The 19,562-nt window shown below is 35.0% G+C and overlaps 2 long non-coding RNA genes across 5 annotated transcripts in view; one reads left to right on the top strand and one right to left on the bottom strand.

The window, feature by feature from the left end:
- LOC141276926 (uncharacterized) overlaps nucleotides 1-19,562 on the bottom strand; it is a 242,375-nt gene that overhangs the window by 4,337 nt on the left and 218,476 nt on the right. For 2 of the 4 annotated variants that reach the window (XR_012327307.1, XR_012327306.1), the window contains exons 7-10: nucleotides 8,037-8,066; nucleotides 6,468-6,624; nucleotides 5,229-5,431; nucleotides 2,893-3,213 (exon numbers count right to left, since the gene is read on the bottom strand). This is a non-coding gene — a long non-coding RNA (uncharacterized lncRNA). The remainder of the gene's footprint in view (nucleotides 1-2,892; nucleotides 3,214-5,228; nucleotides 5,432-6,467; nucleotides 6,625-8,036; nucleotides 8,067-19,562) is intronic. The other 2 variants (XR_012327309.1, XR_012327308.1) reach the window with 2 other exon arrangements.
- Nucleotides 1-19,562, top strand: part of LOC141276928 (uncharacterized) — a 199,844-nt gene that overhangs the window by 159,431 nt on the left and 20,851 nt on the right. The window contains exons 3-4 of the long non-coding RNA XR_012327311.1: nucleotides 456-545; nucleotides 4,706-4,770. This is a non-coding gene — a long non-coding RNA (uncharacterized lncRNA). The remainder of the gene's footprint in view (nucleotides 1-455; nucleotides 546-4,705; nucleotides 4,771-19,562) is intronic.

Raw genomic sequence — 19,562 nt, 5'->3', positions numbered from 1 at the left:
GACCTGAAGGTCACGATGTAATCATTTATGAGAAAGTTGGTCCAGACAGAGGGACCAGTGTGTTGAAGCCTCTAAGGTAACACATACCTTTTAGATAGATCAGGCAAGATATTATTAGAGCATGAAATATTACAGTGATAGTAGTAGCAGGACAGATGAAGAGAAGTCAATTGATTTGAAATATGTTTTGAGATATATCTTGCATAATTCAGTGGTGGGATAATTAGAAGGAACTGGAAAGAGGATAATCAAAATGACCAATACTTACCACTTGAGCAGCTGAGTGGTACCATTTACTGAATGAGTAGCTTAAGTAAGAACAAATTGAGATTGGGGTGAGGACCAAAGAGCTCCTTTGTGACATAACTTCATCACATTAAATGCTCAATCTTTTTCAATATTAAAGCAAAAAAATTAAATATTACATTCAAAGATTTTGAATGTTTTCTTTTCAGCAGGTATCTACTGCATGAATGCAATGAGCTGAAAATACAACGATGGATATAAATACAAAAAGTTCCTGCTCTCCTGGAACGTACAATAAGGTGAGAAAGACAGACACTCAGCATGCAAACAGATGTGATGAAGATCATGTGATATGGTTATGTGGGCATATGCGGTGGTGAATGGATCTTAGCAAGCCTAGAACGACTGGGGAAGTCCTTTCTGGGGAACTGATATTTAAAACCAGGTTGTGAAAGATAAGTAGGCATTTGCTGGGTGAAGAGCTGAAAGCTCAGGAGACTGTCCAAGAAGAGGGAACAGCCCAGGTCTATTGATATAGGTTCTCTGGTATATTTGTCAAAGTGGACAATATTTGTTAATTCAGAGGAAGAATGTACAGGAGTAAATGGGGAGTGCAGGTTTGATGGGTGATAGAGAAAGAGGTACTGAGACACCGAATACAGAAAAAAAGCAAGAAATTGCTAGTCATAGCTGGGTAAGGAAAGGAGTTGAAGTACATTTGAGCCTGATGGGACATTAATTTTTACTGAAAACCTTTGTGTAAGAATTAGGTAGCCTTTTTTATTCCTGTCATCAGGCTAATATTTTATACTTAATCCCTCTCTACCTCTGAAAGCGTAACAATGCATTTTAATTCTTTACAAAATTGCTGTCAATAGGGCATTTGGGTTATTCTTCTTAGGGTACACATTTTGTTTCTTTTCACCCAGAGTTGATATTTCCTTGGGGGGAAAAATGGAGCAGGTTTTATGAGAACTAAAGTATGTCACAAAACAACTACTACACCTTTCCCCAAAAAAACTTCTAAAGAAATTTTGAACTCAGAACATTTCTGATTTTCTTTTTCTGTCCATAACACTGGGCATGCATTAGAGTAAGCAAAAGATTGCAAAAGGCAAAGGCATTCTTTCACTTAAAAGCACAATTTGTGGGAAAGAAAGATTAAAATATTTATTGTTTTTCTAAAAGCTTTACCAAATGATGGGAAGTCAACATGATTAATCATCATGATTTTACCACTGTGACACTGGATTATCAAAATAGTTGTATAATTTCAGAAATCGCTGTTTTTAATGTATTTTTATGACACATAAATGGCCCCATGATCTAATGGAACATACAAATATATGGAAGCTGAATTATATTAGCACAGCTAAATGCAGCTGATAGAGGTAATGCATAGAAATCTTGAGCCCAGTGCTTCCTTCTCTTTGAAACCATCCTATCTTCCTTGGAAGACCTGCTTACTTTCTGAACTCAGTCCTTCAATATAGCAGTTGTAATTGATTCTAATTACTGCTCACATGCCTGACTCCTTCACTAAACTGAGTGACTCAAAGGCAGGGAATGTTTATTATTTATCTTTCTAACCACAGGACTTTAGATGCTCAAAAATATATTTCTGCAGGAATAAATATGAGTGAAGCTATTATGACATACTATTGAGGTTATCAAAGATTGGGCCTTTGTCTTAATAACATGCATAAAACTTTAAAGGGGATGTTCATTTAGAAAGACCCCCCCCCACCCCGGCAACGAAGCCAACACCCAAAAACCCCTCTTGGCCACTTTGACACCTAGTTCTTATAAATGTTTCCCTTCCTTCCATGTATTCACTCTCATAATCTAGTGAGTGTAAGAAACACAGCCATGTTTAAACATCTGGGATTCATCAGGCTGGTTCTCTTAATCAAAGTTAGGAAATCAGCTCCAGATGTTGCCTAACTAAAGTTACATAAGCATTGTTCATATTTTTAAGTACAATCAGAGTTAAGTTCCCACTTCTTGAAAGTAGCTTAATTTGTATAGGTAGGAGTTAGACTCTGCTCTATTTTTTAAAAATTAACTCTCAACTTAAATACAGAGATAAGGCTGATAGATCTCTCTAGAAGTGAATGAGTATCAATGAGAATTCAAGATATATATTTTGAAATCATACATTTAACCATATTAGCTCAAAGATGCCATGAGAAGGAAAGAAAAAATAATACTGTCCAAGTGCCCACTATGTGCTTGTGTAGGGGAGGGAAAAGAATTTTCCCTTTGCCCTTCTAGGTCTTTGGCTGAGACACCCCTGTAATGAAAGACAGATTAATAGAAGTTTAATAACATGTATACCTGGGAGAGACCCATGGAAATCTGAGTATACATGGAAGATATACCTAGGAAATACCCAGAAACACTGAGTAACTCCCCAAAATGGCCTAAGTCACCACCTTAAATACCATCTCCAGTTAAAGACAAAAGAAGATGTTGGGAGTAAGGCAAAGAAGCCAGTTATGTGGTTACCAGGCAAAGCACAGTAAACAAGGGTATGGTTATCATGTGAATTTAAGTTGTTACCTTCTCCATTTATCAGAATTTCTAGAGATTTAGTCATTCTTCCTGGTACAGAGGAAGAGACTTCCCTTATAAAAGAGGGCTTACCTTATTAATGTGAATGTCTCTTACAAAAGCATAACTTCTACTGGTTTTCAGAGCTTCTCCTGTGTCTGCTGTTTCTTAAAAGTAACCGGCTCAAGAAAATCCATATGCCAAAGAGGCATATTTCAGGGTGGCGTATTCTGTTCACCTCCAGCCCAGCTGTTGAAATTTCTTCAAGGAATTTCATAGTACAGAAGTTGAGTTGAAAGACTTCTCCATATCTATCTCATTGAACCAGTATTAGTCTTGAAATAGGTCAGTTCAGTTAAACAGTTGTGTCTCATTTCAGGAGGCAGTCTTGCAGGTGGGCTCCCAAAGTTAGACCTATATGGTGCAAGCAATTAGGTATTAATAAAGATATCCTGAGGTTCCTGCACCTGCAGTTTACCCAACTAGTAAGAAAACTTTGTCCTTTTAGCAGATGAAAGAAAATTAAGTTTTACATAAGTATAATATTGATATTAAAGCTTATTTTAAAAATCCTTATAACAATTCAATTTTATCCAGCTTAACAACACAAGATTCTCTCTTCAGAACTTTTAATATCCATTTAGATTGTTATTTATTCTCATCTTTTCCATTCTGAAGTAGCTGGTTGTTCTTGAAGACAAAATTCTTTCATTTCCCTTAACAAAAATGCATCTCCATATCTCATACTTTGTTACCCAATAACATACCCTACTTTCCTTGCATACAAAGATGGAATAGTTTCTCTTACTATTGAGAGTAGTTTTAATTACATTAGAACTCTTAACCTGCAGAAACCTGAATTTCTAGTGAAAACTCAGAAGTAAGCAATTGTGAATGACTTGTTACAACAGTGTTCTTTAGATTGGTAAATTTATGAATACAGTTCATAATTTCTAGAAGTATATGCCTTTTTTATAGTACAGTTTTTCAATGTGGCATGAGACATGTTTACTAATAGACCCAAACATTTTTGGTTTATCTACTTTTTTTATTACAGAGGTACTAATGTTAAATTTTCTTATTTAGAAATGATGTAGATTTCAATGAATTTATATCCTTTAATTTAGCAAAATTTTAAGTTTCAAGTTACTAAAAAGATTTTGGAAGCTTTAAAAGATTTTAAAGGAGACATATCTTATAAAACATCATTGTTGAAAAGTTTATTTATAAACTTCTAGTCTACCTTCAACTATTTCATTTGTTATTAATAATCATATTTTGATTCTTTATGAAAGTTTCATAATTTTCTCTTGCTGACAATTTTTGTAACAGATATAACATGAGCTTAGCTGAGTAGTAAACCCAGGTAGAATAAAAGTTGCACCTCTGCATTGTATTTAATGCTAATAATACTGAAGACATTTCTGTTTTAATTAAACCAACACACTTCAACTAGCTTTCATTTACCAAATATTATTCCAGATCACATATACTTGAAAAACATTAGTTTCTGTATTTCTGTGAGTTTTGGAATACCCAATCCATACAGCGTTTTCCTTCAAGCCAACCCAATAGAATTTTTACAAATTTTGACAGTACCATCTAGAGATAGAAAAATAACACATCTACAACATACATATGTAGACACACATGATCATATAGAGAGATACAAAGAGAAATAGTATAGCTTTTATTCTAAAATTTTAGCCATCAGTCAGGTACAAAACTCACTAAATTTATTTTAAAACAAAAACAAAAAACAATTGGATCCAAATTGTGTTTCTGGCAGATGGAATAAGTTTACCTGCTCAGATGGCTGAAGCTTTTTTACTAATATTTGTGGAGAAGACACTTAAGATTTCTTATCTGCCTAATCTCTAAATAGCTTTTTTTTTTTTTCCTCTAGATGAGAATGATTTACCTACAGTTTGCATTTCAAAGAAATGGCTGTCAGCTCCTACAGAAGACAAGGTAGGCGCAGAGAAAGTGTACAAGTTTTCTCCAAGACGAAGTTTTTGGGATACTATTAGAGGTCTAGGGAAATTACTATTTAAAAATGTTTCCTTTTTCTCAAGTGCAGGACAAGTCTGTTTCCAGTGTCCTAATGTTTTACAATATCTGCAGGCATCTGGAGATCAATAGGGAAGATTTAGGGATTGGTAAGGATAGGTGGACTTTGAATTGCTTCTAGAGCTACATTTCTGGTTTCGTAAAGATTTTAAAGACAAAGACAGTTGTTTTTAATTCCTCAAGGAATTGGATTGTGGGCTGAATTATATCAAGGTCTGCCCATCCAAATACATTATCTTCAATTTCCTTCTTTTATATCAACAAGATTTCCAACCAAGATGGAAATCAAAAGAATCCTATGTTTTGGAACTTCAGGGTTTAATGTGGTATGCTTTTGTAAAGTCTGTATAAATGCTTACCTTTTTTTCTGCATGTTCAATTCAACCTCAACCAGTTCACCTTAGGATGAAAAGCTCTGCTATTGCTTCTGTCAGCTTCTTAACATCAACCTCCAGCTGAGCCATTTCCTGATCATGTGTAAGAGGGCCTGGGAGAAATTCTGTTCATCTGTTACCTCTGTAAGAGGTGTTTTCCCCAGGGGGCCATCTGGCTTTTCTGTTAACTACAGTAATATAATGAAAGAACACCCCTTAGCAGCCAATCAAGGTCCTCTGTAAGTAGAAATGTGAATGTCCACTGATCTTTTCAACTCTTCTATAAATTTGGTAGGATCTTTTGAAACTGGAAGTAAGAAAAAGGGGGGTTTATATAATTTTGTCTTGTTAAGGAAACCCCTAAGGCTAGATGCCATACTCTTTTGTGTCTTCTTTTCAATGTTATCTTTCCATAGGTATCAATAAGACAGTTGTTTACAACTTTTTTCAAAACAACTTTTTTCAAATATAGAAGTTTTTCCAGTTCAAAAGATCCCTCATCTGGCCATTGACAAGTAGAATCCTCAATATATTTATCTCAGTAGTGACTCAAACCAATAAGCCTTTAATTGACTTAACTATGGACACAAAAGGCATTGCAAAAGATAGTGCAGAAGATAAAGCCCCCATAATCCAAAATGTTCACTCCCAGAGTTGGCCTAAGAAAGCAAAGAGACCTTCACTGTCTCAGGTGCTAAGAAAGGCGGGAGGGAAAACGGCGTCTCTGGTCTCCCAGAACATGAAATGCCTCTACTTATAGTCCTGCTAATCTGTGACACTGGGCATGTACAATTGGAATGGGACTTTTCAGCACTAATGAGACAATAAAGGCTGAGATGACAAAGGCCCTTTATGGACCAGGACCCCTTAAGACAAATCCCCTGTGAGCCAGCTCTAGTGGACAAAGAGAATGCGGCTTGTCAGTTCATGTCCTGGACCCTCAGACTGTTTTAGCTGGCAGAGAGAATATCCTCATTTGCCACAAAGCCAAGCTCTCAAAACGTTAAATAAGACAAAAGGAAAATTTCATCTTGCCCATGGTTCTCCTCCTTATAACAAAGGACACAAAAGACAGAGACAAAACAATGACCATTTCTGGGAGGAAAGAGAAAACAAGAGCAATAACAAAAATCTTTACCAGTTGCTATATGCAAGAAACTAGTTCACACAAATATTTTTTCCTGCTAATTTAAATTTAGAAAGGAAGGGACAAGAAATTTTTACCTTCTCCTTTAAACTGGGCATAGAGAGAGAGATTTGGGAGAGCTGACTTTGGTAAGAATTTTTACTTTTTGCCAGCTTCTACCAGTCTTCCAGGATCCCATCTGCAGGCTCTGGAGTGAGTATGGTGTCTCAGCAGGTCCCATCATGGGTCACCAAACTGGTGGGGAGGAAAAATAATTTTCCCTCTACACTTCTAGGTTCTTGGTTGAGACCCCCTGTACTAAAAGACAGATTAACAGGAGAAAAACAGAAGTCTAATAACATGGAAAACTGAGTAACTCCCCAAAATGGTCCAAACCACACCTTTACATACCAGCTCAAGACAAAGGAAGATGTTGGGAAAGGAAGGAATAAGCCAGTTATGGAAGGGTATCAAGCAAAGCGAAATAAACAGGGGTATAGTTGCCTTTTCCATTGAATAAGAGTGTCTAGAGATTTTAGTGATCCTTCTCTGCCTGGTATAGAAAGGGAGACACACTTATAAATGGACATTTCCCTTATAAATGTGCATGTTGCTTATAAAACGGACAACTTCTCAATTTTCAGAGCTTTTCCTGTGTCTTAAAAATAACCAGGTCAAGATAATTTTTATGTCAAAGAGAAATATTTGGGGGTGGCATATTCTGCTCTCCTCACTGGAAATTGTCATATGTAATTCCACATGTACTATTTTGTTGGCCTTAATTCTTATAATAACTGTGTAAAATAGAAATTATCTCCATTTTACAAATGAGGAAATACAGGTACATAGAAGTTAATTACATCATTGAAAATCATATGCATAGTGTCTAACCTGAGATTACAGTGAGATTACTCTGACCCCAAATTTAGTACTCTTTCCATGTGTTGTCTTTCTCTGTAATCTTAGACAATATGGGCCAGAAGGATAACATTGAAAAATATTTTAAAAGTATATCTACAACCTTCTTGGAAACTGTTTTCCCAAGGAAGACCGTAAGTGTGAAACCTATGTCTGCTTTTCATATATAATTTAGTATTTTGTTCATATTTTAGTAAAACAATCAATTTAATGATTTGATAACATAATTGGATTTTTATGAAGCTCAAAAAAGTCTGGAATACAGGGAAAATAAAGTGAATCAATTTAATCCCACTGCTAGGAGCTCTATAATAAGCACTGTCTAATCCAGAAATGCTGTAGGGCTCTAGAAGAAGCCTATTTGCTATCAAATAAAGGCCATGCACTGACTTTTGATGTTAGCAGAAGGATAGGATAGATGTTCCAAATGGTCCTCCTATGGCAATGCAAGTTGATCCTGCATAATTACAACATACTTGTTTTTTAAATTAGAGTTGAGCACAAAAGCAAACAAACATAGAAAATCTCCAAAGGTTAAGATAAGGAAGAGAAAAGATATGTGGGGGAAGAAAAGAACAGGGAGCTAAACCCTGAATAGTGCCAGGAAACAAATACAAAACTCAAGCTTCCCCAATTCTAACAGCAGTCTTGGGCTCAGGAGACATCTAAGCCATTCTCTGCAAGGTAGGGATGCTGAATATTAAGGCAGGATACTCCATAGGAACTAAAGTGGTTGTAGGTATACATACCTTTGGCTCAGTGAAGCAAATGCAAATCTTCTGTGGAAGAAAGCCACCCTACATTAGCCCTTCAGAATTCTCAAAAGTTGTGTAATTAAAATAAAACTTACAGTTTTTTAAAAGAATCACTTAACAATAAATAGAATAGGCTGCATGAGTGAGTCATGAGAAACAACAAAGAATAAAACTGTCAAAACCTGGAGATATTAAAATTGGCTGATAGAAAATATAAAATGTTATAAAAGTCTAAAAAATTTAAGAAACACAGTAAAAATTAGTAAGAAACAAGTTATTAAGAATCAAATAGAAGCTTTCTAAATAAAAAATATTTATTGAAATTAAAAGCTCAACTGCTATATTAAATCACATGTTAGACACAGCTAAAGAGACAATGAAGTAGAAGCAAGAACTAAAGAATTTGCAGTTGAGAGATGAGGGTATGAAAATATAAAAGAAAGGTTAAGAATCACTGAAGACAGAATAAACACAAGAAGGTCAAACTCCATTTAATTGTAGTCCTTGAGAAAATAATACAGAGAGGCAATAGTGGAATAATTGAAAATCGGGCTGAGAATTGCTGAGTCTTATGAACATGAGAGCCTTATGAGAATTATGATAGACAGAACCATAATAATCACAGGAAAATCTATATGTAAAACTTCAGAACACCCACAATAAAGGAAGTATCTGAAAGTCCCCCAGAGGAAAAAAACAGAACTATAATAAAGAAAATTTAGTCTAACAAACAGTATACTTCTGAACAGCTTCAATGGAAGTCAAAAGTCCTTAGAGCAATATCTTCAAAATATTGGGAGACATAATTATGAACTAATTGTGTTACAAAAATTCTTTTTCAAGGTCATTATTTTAATAAAGACATTTACAAAAAGAAAAACTGAGTCTACCACCAACAAACATTTACTAATGTACATTCTAAAAGATGTACTTAAATAAGGAAAGAAAGATTATAGATATAAGTTATGAAATGGAAGAAGAAATGTTGATCAAAGAAATTGTTAAACATGTAAATTAATCTAAAAAATGTAAAAATAATAAACAGATAACTTCTTTGTTAAATGATGAACAACTTTTTGTTTAAAAAAGACAATAAAAATACTACTGATAGACTACACAGTCCAACACAGTATCTATTAGCCACAAATTACTATTTAAACTTAATAAAATTAAGTTAAAAATTCAGTTGCTCACTCATACTACCTACATTTCTGGTGCTTAGTAGCCATATGTACTGGAGGTCCTATATAGTTTGTAAGACAAGAGTTACAACAAATATGGAAAAAAACTAAAATGTCACTATTAACAAATGATATGATTGTCTACATGGAAACCCAAAGAATATACCAACAAAATATTAGAATGCTTATCAAAGTACCTGAATATAATATTTAAAAATTAACGTGTTAATATACACCAGCTACAAATTTAGAGCATAACTTAAAATATATATTATTAATAATATAAAAAATACAATGAAACAGATATTTTAAAAGATGATTTGCAAAAAGCTAAGGAACAAAGACTTAATTTTATTGAAAGCTATTTTTTAGAGCACAGAAATATAAAAAGAAATATACCATGTTCATAGATGGGAGGAGGGGATAACTCAATATAATAAAAAAAGTTCTTAAATTTCACTACATATTTAATCAAAATTTAACAGGAATTTTGAGGAAATGAGTTAATTCTAAAACTTACTTGAAAAAGCAAAGTCCCAATAACAGGTAAAGCATAACTGAAGAAGAATAAGGTGGGAAAAATTGTGCTGCCAGATACCAAGCTTTATTATAAAGCTATGCCAATGAATAAAATGTGATATTTATTCAGGGAGAGACCAACTGGCCATTGGTATAGAATATTCAATAGATTAGAAAGCCCCAAAACAGCTTAATAGTACTTGGTGATGGCAAAGGTGATATCACTGGAGAAAGGAGCTATGTTAAAAAATAAAATTAATTTTTTGTTTATATAGTACATATATATATATAAATTACAGGATTGACTGAAAAGTTTCCTTTTGGAATTATTTAAACTTTCAGAAGAAAATTTAGAAGATAATTTTTATGATCACAGAATAGGGTAAATGTCAACCTTAAATGAAAAAATATTGCTAAACTCAATTATATTAGTAGAATATTAATAGAAAAACTTGTTTATCAAAAGCCACCATAAAGAAAATAGAGTCCAAACCACAAATTATTTGCAGCATATAGATTCAACAAAGGATCAGTATACGTTAAGTATAGTTATGCTTATGAAGCAACATGAAAAAGAACTACCCTTCTCCCATAAGCAAAACAAAACACACACACACACACAAACCAACAACCTCATAAATGACCAAACAGGCATTTCAAATGAGAGAAAATACTAATGATTCAGCCTCATTAGTAATCAGAGAAGTGCAAATTAGTGTCACAATGAAATACATTTTATTTCTATTAAAAAAATTGAATTCTGATATCAATTGCTGGCAAGAAAGCAGAGTGATAAAAAAAATATAAACAGCTTTAGGGGACACATAATTGAAACATCTAATTTGAAAAACAATCTTTTGTAAATCTAAACATGAACGTACCTATAACTGAGGAATTTTACTCCCAGAAACAAAAACCTAGAGAATTGCACATGAGTCCCAGAAGATAAGATTAAGAATTGTATAAATGACAATAATAATTAAAACAATAAAAAAATCAGGTAACAGAAGCATTGACCAAAAAGAAACTGTATACATTGATTATGGCATACTCACTTATAATAGAATGTTATATAGCTCTGAAAATGAGTGAACTATACCTATTGGAACACAATAGATGAATCGTAGAAACACTGTTGAGTGCAAAAAACCAAGTTGAAGAAAATTACACATTATGAAATTATATAAAGCATATACATGCATAATTATATAATTACCTAAGTTATATGCTATAAATTTTACAATGAGCTTCTGATTTTACTTAGGGATTGCTACATATGTGAAGATTTTATTTAAGAGGGAAAGGGACGCGGGTTGGAGACAAGATGGGGAAGTAGAAGGACTTGAGCTCAACTCCTCTCACGAGAACACCAAAATCACAACTATCTGCTGAACAACCATCAACAAAAAAGACTGGAACCTACCAAAAAAGATATTCTACATCCAAAGACAAAAAAGCACCCACAACAAGATGATAGGAGGGGTGCATCTGTGATAAAATAAAATCCCATACGTGCCAGGTGGATGACCCACAAACTGAAGAATAATTATATGACCCACAAACTGAAGAATAATTATATTGCAGAGGTTCCTCACAGGAGTGAGAGTTCTGAGCCCCACGTCAGAATCCCCAGCCTGGGGGTCTGATATCAGGAGGAGGAGCCCACAGAGCCTGTGGCTTTGAAGGCCAGTGGGGCTTGATCGCAAGAACTCCAAGGACTGGGGAAAGTAGAAACACCACTCTTGGAGGGTGCACACAAGGCCTCATGTGCAGCAGGTCCCAGGGAAAAAGCAGTGACTTCATAGGAGCCTGGACCAGACCTAACTACTGGTCTTGGAGGGTCAACTGGGAAGGTGGGGGGTGGCTGTGGTTCTCTCTTTGAACATAAAAGCTGGTAGCGAACATATCTGGAAATACTCATCTGAAGGCTGACATCTTGCTTGGGACATTAGCACCAAGACCTGGACCCACCTAACAGCTTATAGGCTCCAGTGCTGGGATGCCTCAGGCCAAACAATCAACAGGGCAGGAACACAGCCCACCTATCAGCAGACAGGCTTCCTAAAATCGTCCTTAGCCCACAACCTGCCTCTAAACACACCTGCTGACAAGGCCCTGCCCACCAGAGGGACAAGACCCAGCTCCACCCACCAGTGGGCAGGCACCAGTCCCTCCCACCAGGAGGCCTGCACAAGTCTCTAGACCAGCTTCACCCACCAAGGGGTAGACATCAGAAGCATGAGGAACCACACCATTGCACCCTATGAAATGGAAACTGTAATCACAGAAAGTTAGACAAAATGAGATGGCAAAAAAATATAATCCAGATGAAGGAACAAGATAAAACCTCAAAGAACAACTAAGTGAAGTGGAGAGAGGCAATCTACGCAAAACAAAATTCAGAGTAATGACAGTAAAGATGATCCAAGATCTCAGAAAGACAAGGCACAGATTGAGAAGATACAAGAAATGTTTACCAAAGACCTAGAAAAAATAAAAAACATACAAAGAGAGATGCACAATACAATAACTGAAATGAAAAATACACCAGAAGCAATCAGGAGCAGCATAAATGAGGCAGAAGAATGGGTAAGTGAGCTAGAAGACAGAATGGTAAAAATCACTGCCACAGAATAGAATACAGAAATAAGAATGAAAAGAATGGGGGACAGTTTAAGAGACCTCTGGGACAACATTAAATGCACCAACATTTGCATTATAAGGGTCCCAGAAGCAGAGAGCAAGAAAGGACCTGAGAAAAGATTTGAAGAGAGAATAGCTGAAAACTTCCCTAACATGGGAAAGGAAACAGTCACCCAAGTCCAGGAAGTACAGAAAGTCCCAGACAGAATAACCCCAAGGAGGAACATGCTGAGACACATAATAATCAAACTGACAAAAATTAAAGACAAAGAAAAAAATATTAAAAGCAACAAGGGAAAAGCAACAAATAACATACAAGGGAACTCCCATAAGGTGGTCAGCTGATTCCTAGGCAGAAACTCTACAGGCCAGAAGGGAATAGCATGATATATTTAAAGTGATGAAAGGGAAGAACCAAGAATACTCTATCCAGGAAGGCTCTCATTCATATCTGACAGAAAAATCAAAAGCTTTACAGGCAAGTGAAAGCTAAGAGGATTCAGCACCACAAGATGAGCTTTGCAACAAATGGTAAAGGAACTTCTCTAGGCAGAAAAGAAAAGGCCACAACTAGAAACAATAAAATTACAAATGGAAAAGCTCATCAGTAAAGGCAAACATACAGTAAAGGTAGGAAATCATCCACATACAAATATGATATCAAAACCAGCAACTGTGAGGAGAGAACAAATGCAGGATATTGGATATGAATTGAAAAGACCAGCAACTTAAAATAATCTTGTCTGTATACAGGCTGCTATATCAAAACCTCATGGTAACTGCAAACCGAAAATCTACAACAGATACACAAAAAAGGAAAAAGAATCAAAATACAACACCAAAGATAGTCATAAAATCACAAGAGAACAAAAGAAGATGGGAATAAAAAAGACCTACAAAAACAAATCCAAAACAATTAACAAAATGGCAATAAGAACATACATATTGATAATTACCTTAAATGTAAATGGATAAAATGCTCCAACCAAAAGACACAGACTGGCTGATTGGATACAAAAACAAGACCTGTATATATGCTGCCTACAAGAGACCCACTTCAGATCTAGGGACACATAGAGACTGAAAGTGAGGGGATAGAAAAAGATATTCCACACAAATGGAAAAAAGCTGGAATAGCAATACTCATATCAGACAAAATAAACTTTAAAGACTGTTATAAGAGACAAAGAAGGATACTACATAATGATCAAGGGAATCAATCCAAGAAGAAGATATAACAATTGTAAATATATATGCACCTCAATATATAAGGCAACTACTAACAGCCATAAAAGGAGAAATTGACAGGAACATAATAATAGTGGGGAACTTTAACATCCCACTTTCTCCATACAGAAAATCAAGAAGAAAACACAGGCCTTAAATGACAAAATAGACCAGATGGATATAATTTGTATTTATAGAGCATTCCATCCAAAAGCAGCAGAATACACAGCTTTCTCAAGTGCATATGCAACATTCTCCAGGATTGATCACATGCTGGGCCACAAAGTGAGCCTTGGTAAATTTAAGAAAATCAAATCATATCAAGCATCTTTTCTGACCACAACACCACAGGATTAGAAATCAATTACAGGAAAAAATACTGTAAAAAACACAACCATGTGGAGGCTAAACAATATGCTACTAAACAACCAATGGATCACTGAAGAAATCAAAGAGGAAATCAAAAAATACCTAGAGAGAAATGAAAAAAAAATGAAAGCACAATGATCCAAAACCTATGGGACGCAGCAAAAGCAGTTCCAAGATGGAAGTTTATAGCAATACAGTATTACCTCAGGAAACAAGAAAAATCTCAAACAACCTAGCCTTACCCGTAAAGCAACTAGAGAAAGAAGAACAAACAAAACCCAAAGTTAGTAGAAGGAAAGTAATCATAAGGTTCAGAGCAGAAATAAATGAAATAGAGATGAAGAAAACAATAGAAAAGATCAGTGAAACTAAAAGCTGGTTCTTTGAAAATATAAATAAAATTGGGAAAGCTCTAGCCAGACTCATCAAGAACAAAAGAGGGCTCAAGTCAATAAATTAGAAATGAAAAAAGGCTGTTACAACTTACACCATAGAAATATGTGTTTCTATGCCTATAAAATGGACAACCTAGAAGAAATGGACAAATTCTTAGGAAGGTACAATCTCCCAAGACTGAACCAGGAAGAAACAGAAAAAATAAACAGACCAATCAGAAGCACTGAAACTGAAACTGTGATTTAAAAATTCCCAGCAAACCAAAGTTCAGGACCAGATGGCTTCACAGGCAAATTCTATCAAACATTAGAGAAGGGTTAACACCTATAACATTTCTGAAACTATTCCAAAAAATTGCAGAGGAAGGAACACTCCCAAACTCATTCTATGAGGTCACCATCACCCTGATACCAAAATCAGACATAGATACCACAAAAAAAGAAAATTACAGGCCAGTTATCACTGATGAACACACAAAAATCCTCAACAAAATACTAGCAAACCAAATTAACAATGCATTAAAAGGATCATACAGTATGATCAATTATCCCAGGGATAATTATCACCATTATCCCAGGGATGTAAGAAGTTTTCAATATCCACAAATCAATCAGTGTGATATACCACATCAACAAATTGAAAAATAAAAACCATATGTTCATCTCAATAGATGCAGAAAAAGCTTTTGACAAAATTCAACAATTTATGCTAAAAACTCTCCAGAAAATGGGCATAGAGGGAACATACTACAACATAATAAAGGCCATATACCACAAACCTACACCTAACATTATACTCAACAGTGAAATGCTGAAAGCATTTCCTCCAAGATCAGGAGCAAGATAAGGATGTCCACTCTCTCCACTTTTATTCAACATAGTTGTGGAAGTCCTAGCCACAGCAATCAAAGAAGAAAAAAATAAAGGGAATCCAAACTGGAAAATAAGTAAAACTGTCATTGTTTACAGATGATATACTTATACATAGAAAATCCTAAAGATGCTACCAGAAAACTACTAGAGCTCATCAATGAATTCAGTAAAGTTGTAGGATACAAAATTAATACACAGAAATCTGCATTTCTATACACTAACAATTAAAGATCAGAAAGAGAAATTAAAGAAACAATCCAATTCACCATCACATCAAAAAGAATAAAATACCTAAGAATAAACCTACCTAAGGGGGCAAAAGACATGTACTCTGAAACTATAAGATGCTGTTGAAAGCAACTGAAGATGACACAAACAAATGGAAAGATATACCATGTTCCTGGATTTGAAGAATCAATACTGTCAAAATGACTATACTACCCAAGGCAATCTACAGATTCAGTGCAATCCCTATCAAATTACCAATGACATTTTTCACAGAACTAGAAAAAAAATCTTAAAATTTGAATAGAGACACAAAAGACCCTGAATAGCAAAAGCAATCTTGAGAAAGAAAAAGAGAGCTGGAGGAATCAGGCTCCCTGACTTCAGACTACTACAAAGCCACCATCATCAAAACAGTATGGTATTGGCACAAAAACAGAAATATAGATCAATGGAAAAGGATGAAAAGCCCAGAAGTAAACCCATGCACTTATAGTCAATTAATCTATGACAAAGGAGGCAAGACTGTACAATGGAGGAAAGACAGTCTCTTCAATAAATGGTGCTGGGAAAACTGGACAGCTAAATGTAAAAAATGAAATTAGAACATTCTTTAACACTATATGCAAACTCAAAATGGATTAAAGACCTACATGTAAGACTGGATACTATAAAACTCCTAGAGGAAAGCATAGGCAGAACACTCTTAGACATAAATTGCAGCAATATCTTTTCTGAACTGTCTCCTAGAGTAATGGAAATAAAAACAAAAATAAATGGACCTAATTAGACTCAAAACCTTCTGTACAGCAAAGGAAACCATAAACAAAATGAAAAGACAACCCAAAGAATGGGAGAAAATATTTGCAAATGATGCAACAAGGGATTAATCTCCAAAATTTACAAAGAGCACATGCAGCTCAATATCAAAAAAAACAAACAACCCAATAAAAAAAAATGGCCAGAAGACCTAAACAGACATTTCTCCAAAGAAGACATACAGATGACCAAAAAGCACATGAAAAGATTGTCAACATCACTAAGTATTAGAGAAATGCAAATCAAAACTATAATGAGGTATCACCTCATACCAGTCAGAATGGTTATCATCAAAATTCTCCAAACAGTAAATGTTGGAGAGGGTGTGGAGAAAAGGGAACCCTCCTACACTGTTGATGGGAATGTAAATTGCTACAGCCACTATGGAGAACAGTATGGAAGTTCCTTAAAAAACTAAAACTAAAAATAGAGCTACCGTATGATCCCACAATCCCACTCCTGGGCATATATCCAGAGAAAACCATAATTAGAAAAGATACATGCACCCCAATGTTCATTGCAGTACTATTTACCATAGCCAAGACACGGAAGCAACCTAAATATCCATCAACAGATGAATGGATAAAGAAGATATGGTACACATATACAATGGAATATTACTCAGCCATAAAAAAGAATGAAATAATGCCATTTACAGCAACATGGTTGGAACTAGAGATTATCACACTAAATGAAGTAAGTCAGAGAAAGACAAGTATCATATGATATCACTTATATGTGGAACCTAAAAAGAAAGAAGACACAAATGAACTTATTTACAAAATAGAAACAGACTCACAGACTTCAAAAACACCAAAGGTGAAAGGTGGTGGTGGAGGGGAAGGGATGAATTAGGAGGTTGGGTAACATATACACACTACTATACATAAAATACATAACCAGCAAGGACCTACTATATAGCACAAGGAACTCTACTCAATATTTTGTAATAATCTAAATGGGGAAAGAATCTGAAAAAGCATATGTGTGTGTGTGTGTGTGTGTGTATGACTGAATCACTTTGCTGTAGACCTGAAACTAACACAACATTGTAAATCAACTATACTCCGGTATAAAATTAAAAAAAAAAATTTTAATAAAAAAAAAACCCCAGAACTTGAAATAATAATTACCACTATATAGGTTTTAGGTCACAATTCTAATAAAATGATCATATTTACAAAATAAAAAATGCATAGGGAATAATATATTAGTTATCTGGAATGGTAGTAGAAGAATGGAATTTTGGAGGAATACACACATAACTCACTGATGTCAATAATATTCTAGTTTTTAATCTAAACAGTGAGTTCACCATGTTGGTATTATTACACTTCATAAAGTCACATCAATTATTTATATGTATTGAATATTATATGACATTTTAATCAGAGCTTTTGTGTACAGTTTGATGTACTGCATAACTGGCTTGCTAAAAATGGTAAGAAGGGTACATTAATTGAATTACCTTATGCATGAGTGAACGTAAAATGCGTGAATTTGGAGCCAGATAGATCTGGATTGGAATTTTTGTTTTGATGATTGCTAGATTGAGCTGTATAATCTTGAGTGAGATACTTAAGATCTCTGAATATCGGTCTCTTTCAACAATATTTATCGCGGGACTGATATGTGCTAAGTACTGTTCAGGACACTAGAGGTATAGTGGTAAACAAAACAGGCAGCACGTCCAGGTGCTACAGAAGTATACGTAGAAGAGGTTACACAGAAGCCTGGAATGGCTTACCACCAATAAGGTGAAATTCTTGGTGTAAGATCCATGTCAGTGCCCTCTGAGATGAATTTCTGTGGAAATTATTTCATAGACCTTTTCTAAATTGGCTGTTCTTCCAACACTCCTGGGAATATATGAAATGTAGACCAGGATATTTTATATACTAATATGAACATAAGTAGTTTGTATAAGAAGCTGGCAATCTGCCTTTTTGTCAGTCTATCAGATTCCTCATGGTGTGAGGCTAGGTCAGCTAGGGTACAAGGGACTGATTCTGTAGAGAAGGCTTTATTATAACTTTATCATATGCTAATAATCCCTGACTCCCTTGCTGTGTGCTCTTCCCATTTATATTCTCACTCCCTAGTGTCACCAGAAAGAGGATTCATTTCTCCCATCTTGCTTTTGCAGACATCAGAATCAGAGTTCACCCCCTTCCTATCTGCCTTTCTCACTTTCTCTATGGGTCTCATTTTCCTATTATTGTCATGCTCCCACTGAGCTCTTAGATATTCAAGCAGTCCTGGGGCTACCATCATTGATGCTGGTTTATCAATAACCATCTATCCTGAAGTAAAACTTGCTCCAAAGGGCCACATGGCCAGTTTGAGAGCAGAAAAGCTTTCTATCCTCATGTAAGAAGAACCTTAGAGAAAAATAAAGTGAAAATCTGATAACAGTATGGTTACTATAAAAATAGGATTTGCAAGTATGATATTTATAAGAATGTAATAAAAAACCCTCATATTTAGCAGAAAGGTAGCTTATGGGTCACACAAAGAACCGTCCTGAAACCAACAGTAAATTCTCACATTCATTTGAAATACAGATATAAAAGGACTGGGAGTTTGGCGTTAGCAGATGTAAACTAGTATATATAGGATGGATAAACAACAAGGTCCTACTTTATAGCACAGGGAACTATATTTAATATCCTGTCATAAACCATCATGGAAAAGAATACAAAAAAAAGGAATGTCTACATGTGTATAACTGAGTCACTGCTATACAGCAGAGATTGGCACATTGTAAATCAACTATACTTTAATAAAAAATTTAAAAAAGAAACAAAGACAATGATCATTAACTTCTCAGCATCTGAAAAGCAGGGGAAAAAAGAGTAATAAAAAATAAGTCAAAGACATTTGTACAAGTCATAACTGGGAAATTTCCTACAACTGTGAGCAAAACAACAAAATGAGACTTCAATATGTATTCAGATAGTTACTGATGGAAAAGTGTGGGCAAAAAAGCAAGAGATGAGATCACAATCATTTAATTTCCTAAGAAAAGGACATAAGAGAATACATAGTAGAGCTCTTTCAACCCAAAACTCTGGTGGTGACATTGACCTTCCTGAAAGGGCATTCCTCACTCTCAGACACCCCAAAGGGAAATGAACCACAGGGAATGAATCTGTAATCAGGCCACAGGGGAGATTTTAAATATTAAAATTTGCTTTTCAATTGTTTGTTTGTTTTTGCCTCTGGCAATATCTGTATCTAAAACAAGGAGTCTTGCCCCATTCACTATC

The sequence above is a fragment of the Tursiops truncatus genome, chromosome 17 (genome assembly GCF_011762595.2).
Source record: "Tursiops truncatus isolate mTurTru1 chromosome 17, mTurTru1.mat.Y, whole genome shotgun sequence".
In the NCBI taxonomy this organism is placed as follows: Eukaryota; Metazoa; Chordata; class Mammalia; order Artiodactyla; family Delphinidae; genus Tursiops; species Tursiops truncatus.
The sequence above is the reverse complement of the archived record's forward strand: the minus strand, read 5'-3'. Positions and strand labels throughout refer to the sequence as shown.